This window comes from Cavia porcellus, unplaced genomic scaffold (assembly GCF_034190915.1).
Source record: "Cavia porcellus strain 051 isolate PalLab524CR breed Dunkin Hartley unplaced genomic scaffold, mCavPor4.1 scaffold_13, whole genome shotgun sequence".
Taxonomy (NCBI): Eukaryota; Metazoa; Chordata; class Mammalia; order Rodentia; family Caviidae; genus Cavia; species Cavia porcellus.
In genome coordinates, this window is record NW_026947496.1 from 57,961,976 (window position 1) to 57,967,998 (window position 6,023).

The 6,023-nt window shown below is 36.4% G+C and overlaps 1 non-coding gene across 1 annotated transcript; it reads left to right on the forward strand.

Moving 5' to 3' along the window:
• The first annotated feature begins 5,397 nt into the window (after positions 1-5,397).
• Positions 5,398-5,533, forward strand: LOC111757932 (small nucleolar RNA SNORA2/SNORA34 family). Its single transcript, XR_002792179.1, has one exon. It is a non-coding gene; the product is annotated as a small nucleolar RNA SNORA2/SNORA34 family (small nucleolar RNA).
• The last annotated feature ends 490 nt before the right edge of the window (positions 5,534-6,023 follow it).

Genomic DNA, 6,023 nt, shown 5'->3' on the forward strand with positions numbered 1-6,023 from the left:
ACTTTCTCAAAAGAACAGTAGGAGTTTTCATCAGCATGATTTGAAAGGAATTCTTCTCAATGATATACACAAAAAAAGATTTTGTTTGATGTGACAAATGATAGGCAAACAAAATCTCCCCACTGACACTAGATAATAGATGAAATGGATATGATTTAATCTTGGTAAGACTGGCACAAAAGTTGATTGGACAGGTTAAATGATCTAGGATCTACATCTAGGAGTTAAAAAGTCAAGCTAGTGACATGAAACATCTCTTCTATCCCTATTACTTCATGTTCTCCTTTTCTATTTGTCTTTTTTTTTTTTTTTAAGGTACAAACTTCCAATGCTACCTAAACATTCACAGTTCCAAATGCTAATGGGAATCTTATGGACTGAAATGTGTTCTATCAAATTCTTATGTTGAAGACTCCAATATGTATGGGGCTAATTGATATGGTAGGGCCTTTATGGAATGATTTAAGGTGAAAAGAGGTCATAAATGTGGGAGTCTAACTTAGTATGATCCGTGTTTTTATAAGAGGAAGCTGAGCACAGATATGTAAACATAGAGAAAAAACCATGTAAGAGACAGCAAAAGCCTGTGCAAAACAAAGAAGGGCAGGGGAACTGACCTCATAACAGCTGGATTTTAGTCTCCCAGTCCACATGACTGTGAGAAAATAAAGATCTGATACTAAAATATCCAGCCTGTGGTGTTTTTGTCATAGCATTCTTAGTTGGCTAATATAAGGAGCTAAGTGGGTAACAAAAACCAGGGAGGCCACAGGGATTACATGTAAAGACATGTACTTGCGAAGCAGTAGAGACTGTAATGCACACATTATTGATGCACAGAATCATGGGGCAAGTGTTATCAAGTTCTCTGAACTTTAAAGGAAAAAAGTAAACTCTCATCTCAAACTTTATTCTTTTTTCAAAACAATTATTTATTCAAATTGTTAAAAAACATATCATCTAAGAAAAACATGTGGAATCTCTCCATTGTAGGCATTAGAATGTGACTTCTTTTCTAGGGTTGTTACAGTTTCTTATTATAATATTATAGCAATATTTTAAAATGTTATTATAGTAGAAAAAGTAAAAGTTCACTTACCCATATAAGCATCTGGTCTTTAATGCTAGTTATCCCTCGATGTCTGATAGGATTGGTTCTAAAATGCTCAGCACATACCAAAATACTAAAACACCCAAGTTCTTTAGAAAAAAATGGTGCAAGATTTGCATATAATATAAGCACACTACCACATATATTCCAAAGCATTTCTAGATTACTTATAATACCTAATAGAAAGCAAGCAGTATGTAACGTATTTGGTTGTCTATATTTTTAGGGAATAGTGACAGGAATAAAGTCTGTGCATATTCAGTATAGACTAATTATTTTCTCAAATATTTTATACCCATGGTTGATCAAATTTATTGTTGTACAAGCCAAAGATATGGAGTCCAGTATATAAGCTTTTTTGCTTGGATATACTCTATTGATAGTGTAAAGATGTACAAGATACAACTACAAGGACTTGACGTTACATGTATATTGAAGGAGGCAAAAATAGATATTGCTAAACATGAATTTCATCACTATTCCATTTACAAATGTGATGCCATGATGACAATTAGGATATACCATGTAGGTCATCAAATAATCCATCCAGAAAGGAAACTAGTAGATGACATCAGCTACGTTAAAATCAGATGGTTGTAGCATCTGCATTGATAGGGTATGAAGCTTTAATGGCGGTCCATTAGAAATTTTATAAACAACCATTTCAGCATTATCCTGTACTATATATGTGGACTGAATTCAGCATAATTTTCAAGGTCATGTTAGTAGGTGAAAACCCATTTTCAAATGCCTTTAAAACTTGTAAGAACTTTCTGAAGCTAGTTTTAAATAACATCTTTGTTGCTGATCAGAATTCTGAAGACTTTGAAATGTCAACTCCTTTGTTAGAGAACATTTTCATACTGGCAATTATCAGTATGCCTCTATTAGCTGATTTTTAAAAAAACATTAATATCTTATTTTTACCACTTTTATTACTTGTTATAGGATTCACTACATATCCCAACTCTGAAAAGTCTACATATTTACCTCAGACACTGGGCTCGATCTCTTTCCTAGGCTTTATAGTAACTTCCAAGGTTTCCCAGCCTTGATTTATTTTATAATGCATAATTATTATCTTTCTGAGATAAATACGTGTTACAGACTTTGGACTTCAATTAGAATTATATTGTCCAGGGACCAGGGATATAGCTCCATGGAGTGGCACAGAGCCTGCTTGGAAAGTGCAAGGTCCTGAGTTACTCTCTCTGTGTGTATATATGTATATGTATATGCATATGTATACATATACCATATATGTATACATGTACCAGAAGCTTTATATATAACCAGGTTGTGAAGCCTGGTGTACATGATCCTTGCCATTCTAACATTAGTTGTTACTGCAGTCATTTTTTTAAAAAATCATCTTCTATAGCCAAGATGAACTTATCACTTGTTGAATTAAAGGCTTTAGTACATTAAATACAAGTATCTATGTTGCCCTCATTAATTTTTTACATACTCTTTCAATGGAAACTTTATTTTGTAATATATGTAGTTGTACATTTTGTGTACTTTTGAAAAATGTGCCTACTGCTCTGATCTCTGTTGGTATTTCATTAACATGTACATTACACCTTTTGAAATGGACCCACTATTCTTAAATGTTCTGGATTTTGCTTTGTTTTATGGCTATTTGCCTTTGAGTTTGGGAGGTTTCTATGGATGTATCTTCAGAATCACTGAGTCCAGTGAGTAAATCAAAGGCATTGTTTATGCCCCCATGATATCTTTCTTTTATAGGATTTCCCTTGGCTTTTCCCAGTTTTATCTCTCTGCTTGTGTTACCCATCTCATCTTCTACATTGCCTACTGTTTTTATTAAAATGTTGATCATATTTATTTTAAATCCCTTGCCTCGTATTTCCGACATGTGAATCATGTCTGAGTCTCGTACAAATGATCACATTAAATTTGTTTGGACTGTGCTCTTTTTCTTGTCTTTTATTACGCTTAGCAATGTTTGCAGAAGTCAGACATATGTCCACCAAGTAATGGAAATTGAGACAAATGAGTCTGCAGTGTGAAGATTTATGTGATCCTTCCAGGAGTGGGCTGAATTTAGTATTTCCTGTAAATGTAGGTTCCAGGCGCTTCTGGTCCAGCTAATGAATTAGCTTTGTTTTGTCTATCCTTTTGACTGAGTTTCCTAAACACTCTGCTAACAGAAGCCATATCTTCTCATTCAGTCCTCATATAACTGTCAACAGACTGGAGACTGTGTGATATTAAACTGGGAGAAGGAGCATTATATGACAACTCAAATCTCACATTTTTATGAGCCTACCTCCTGAGTTTTGACCTTCAAAGTTGAGCTCTTTTTTTGCCTACAACTAACAATTCCTTTCTGGCCTGGTATTCACAAAATATTCCTTTGAAACATCTATTTGCTTTTGAATATGTTTTCTTTCCTTAGCTGAAATCAGGAGCCTAAAGGGAGCCTCAGTGTACAGAATGTTTGAGATAAATCTTCAGGGAAGATAAATAAATAATTTTTCAGGGAACACTTTCCCCTTAAGAATCAGCCTTTGTCGAGCAGATTATGCTGGGCAATTCCACAGATCCCCGTGTCCTTTCTTTAGTCAGCACCAAGAGGGAATCTTTCTAGATCTTTACTGTGAGAAATTCCTGGGGTTTCTAAACAGAAAGCCCACTAAAGGACCCCAGGGAAAGGGGCTGGTCATATTTTGTTTCACAAGTTTTTCACTCTCCTGTTGGTGTATACCTAGCCTCCTTTTGGTAACAGAAATCAAACTTACAACCTCACATTTAACTAGGCAATTGCTTGAGCTGCTGAGTTAATTCCTCAGCCAATTCATCTACATTCTTGTGTAAGTTTCCCCATTTTTTGGCAGTTTCAGGTAGGCAGTTTCAGTTTCAGGTAGGCAGATCTTTGTTGCACACCTGTGGCTGGAACTAAGTCCAAACATGTGAGTTTGTTTTTCAGTTTGTTTAGATTTTCTTTTTTTTTTTTAGGTTGGGTATAATAGTCAAGAATTTTTATGTTAGAGCTAAAATTAGAGATCTAAAAATTTGTTTTCTATTAGAAAAGATAGAAGTCTAAAATTCAGTCTAGAGTGTCCTGGGAGAGTGGCAGGAGCTGAAGCTGGTTTCTGAGCTTTGCATTTCTTCTGAGGTCCCTGACAGAAGTGCTCTTCTAAGAAGCTCACTTTCTGCACTATCTTTACCTTGTTAGGACCCCTGCCTCACACACTCACGTTTCCTTCTTCACAGTTCATAGTCGTGGCAATGACCTTTTCCTTCGTCTTGTTACTTCTCGACAAATGTATTATTCTTTGCTAAGTTTCTATGTAGGAAGGATGAGTGAAACATATGGTAAATACTTAAATGTTTAAAATTATTACAGTACAAAAGCACATTTCCTTTAAGCCTCCTCAAAATACTGCTCTGCACTTCAAACACACTCATCGCATCAGTCCTGCCACTTTTTCTAAGGCCTCTTTTTCTAATGTCTCTGAGTTAGGGTCAAAAATGCTGAATGCTACTGCTGAGAGTCAACTAATGGAAAGGTAGGCTCATAAAAATATTATGATGTGTCCCTGTCCACATTATTAACTGGATCTGGCGCCAAGTGACTTCTGGTTCAATCTCCAAAATCAAAATGACCATGAAAGTTACTGTCTTGAGTTAATTCAGGACAGCCCAACAACTACAGAGCACAGTTAAAGACACTCATGAAAGAGACCTCCAGAACTACTCCCCAGAGTGGCAGGAATGATAGGGTGTGTTTGAAATAAGGAAGTGTATTTTGAGGGGGATTAATGGTAATGTGCTTTTTACTCTAATAAGTTTTTAAAAATGTATTCTTTGTCTTTTTTGGTCACACTTTATTTATAGTGTTAGCCCCTCCTTTGAGTTACTCAGCATGGAGGTTTCTCCCAAGTACTATGCACCATCTGAGGTAGTAAGACATTTGCTTTTCTCTTTCAATCTGTCTTTTTTGATCCTAATTTGGAGAGCCTCATTCAATGAGTCTATTATGGCATTTTGATTGCTCTGGTCTTTTCTAATAAATTACCATTGACACAGTGGCTTAAACAACACACATTTCTTATGGTCCTGGAAGTTCAAAATCAGAATGCTAGTGTAATCACACTCTTGTGAGAGCCCCTTCCAGACTGCAGATAGTTAGCTTTGTGTTGTGTCTTCACATGGCCAGAAAGAGCTAGCTGTCTTCATGGACATTTTCTATAAAGGCGCTTATCCAGTTTTGAAGACTCAGTCTTCATGATCTTATCTCCAACCAAAGGCCAAACCTCCTGGCCCTGAATCAAGGCCAGCAGCTTCCTGACGCTGTTGGTTTCAAGCAGGGACCAAAGAGAAGTCTTTCTGTGGTCTATTGGCCATTTCAGAACTTGGGCAGTGAAATGGTCAATTAATTAGAAAGAAACAGCTTCAAGCAACCTCCACACCCCCTGTGAATGGCTGTGAGTGTGGCAGGCTGTGGCGCCCGAGGACAGGAGCTTCTGACTTTTACTGGGACCCACGCCATGCTGGGACCTGGAGCGCCACGAAACCAAGCAGCTCCTCCCCCAACCTGTTTTATTTTGTTGAACTTCAATATACATGAAAGTATGGACAGCTATTTTGAAGAGAAAGTGTCTACGACAAGCCATTACTGACTTCCCTATTGTCTGGTTTTGAAGACCTAAAACGCCTTCCTCATTCTGTTTGGATCAGTTTTACATTATGTTGTTTTGTATGAATTCTCTGTTTGTGAAGACATGGACCACTATTTGGAAGAAAACAAGAAACAATATGATAGATAGTGAAGATCTCAGGTCACCTCGCTTTGAAATTTATATCTCTTACATTGCTTTCTTATGTCCTATTTTGTTTTGCTTTGTTGTGTTTAATTTTACCTATTTTAAAATTAAAATTAAAA